Source organism: Acyrthosiphon pisum, chromosome A1 (assembly GCF_005508785.2).
Source record: "Acyrthosiphon pisum isolate AL4f chromosome A1, pea_aphid_22Mar2018_4r6ur, whole genome shotgun sequence".
NCBI classification, from domain to species: Eukaryota; Metazoa; Arthropoda; class Insecta; order Hemiptera; family Aphididae; genus Acyrthosiphon; species Acyrthosiphon pisum.
The window spans coordinates 118420074-118421808 of record NC_042494.1 but is presented as its reverse complement, the minus strand read 5'-3'; positions in this window follow the sequence as shown (position 1 = coordinate 118421808).

Below are 1735 nucleotides of genomic sequence, written 5' to 3'. Positions count from 1 at the left end.
ATTTCGGTCTTAACGAAACGAATTCATAAATTATAATTCCCTTCATTTCATCCTTAAAAAACCCTTGCTGATTTTTATGTATTTTGCTAAAACAACAATGGTCTTTAGGATAATTAGATGTGTCAAAATATGGTAATAAACTATTTTTTAAATAGTCAAAAAAATTTGTTGTTTAGATAGCATATATCAAGGAATCAGTATCCGAATATAAAGAACTAATTTTAGTTCCATACCTTTTTCTTCATCACATCATAATGGAAGTCATACATAAATGTTTTCGAAACGTCTAAAATTGCAAATCCTACATAAATTGCCCTGTCGAATTTAATTGTTTCCTTATGCTGATGAATGGCCATAAGTTTCTTAGAGTATATAGTTCTGTCTTTAAAACTAGTTTTTACCATAAATTTCCTTGCTTTTTGTTCTGAAGAAACCAGTTTTATAGAAGTTCTTGCTCGAACATTCTCCATACATTTACCAAAAACGCTATTAATTAACAATTTCCAGAAATCCTTCTCAAACTCGGTTATAGCTTGTACTCTCATAGATGTACATAATTTTATGTATGATGCCATCCATTTACTTTGAGAAATACGGATAGCTCGATGAATTTTTACTACTTTAAGACCGTGAAAAATCACTTGTTTTAAATTTTTATAATGTACAATATAGTTTTTTTTCGATGATAAAGTAGTTAACAATTTCTTAACTTTTGAATTTGGTGGACATTCGTTAAAGAACGTTTCGTTAAGAACTTTTGATATTGTATATGTTAAGGAAATTGGACGATAATTTGAACAAAGTTTTTTATTGCCTTGTTTAAAAAGTGGTACAACTAGAGTATGTTTAAATAAATTTGGGAAAATTCCTAAAGAAAGAGATAAATTAAAGATATACTCTAATGGATCTAAAATATAGTCTAATATTTGTTTTAGTATATGGTTTGACAAATTAAAACAGTAAAAGGAGGTGCTATCTTTGCAGCTGAGAATATGTTTTTTGATTTCATCCTTTTTAATATAGCTAAGGAAAATTAAATTTTTGTTAGTTTTAATTTTGGATTTATAATTTAAAGCAGGGTTTTGGGTCTTAATTTTCTCTGCGATATTTTCACCAACTGTAGCAAAAAATGAATTAAATTCATCAGCAATCATCATCAGTTATTAATTTATTTTTGGAATCAGCTACTGAAGAAATCATTATATTTTTATTATTGTTCGTTTTATTATACATAGCTTCGTTTATTATATCCCAAAGTTGTTTGGGATCGCCCTTAGCCCTATTAATATTTTTTGTGAAGTACATATCTCTAGCACATTTAATGACTTTAGTTAAAAGGTTTCTATATTTTCTATATTTGATTTTAAGTTCAGAATTGAAAGGTTGTTCTTTTAATTTATGAAATAGTTTGTCTCTACGTCTTATTGATATTACTATACCGGATGTAATCCATTTCTTAATTTTAATTTTAGATTTAGATAAACATATACATTTTGTTACTTTACACATTTTTATATAATTATCTATCTTAGAAAAGAAAAGTTCGACTGCAGTATCTACATTTTACGAGTTTAACACGTTATCCCAATTTTCACTGCTCAGAAAAAACTTAAGTTTATCAAAAAGTTTATAATCGATTTTTTTTTATATTAGAAATATTATCATTTTTGTAAAACTAAACCGATTTTATTTAATGATAGAATTGTACTATAATGGTCAGGTTATATTATTTTGA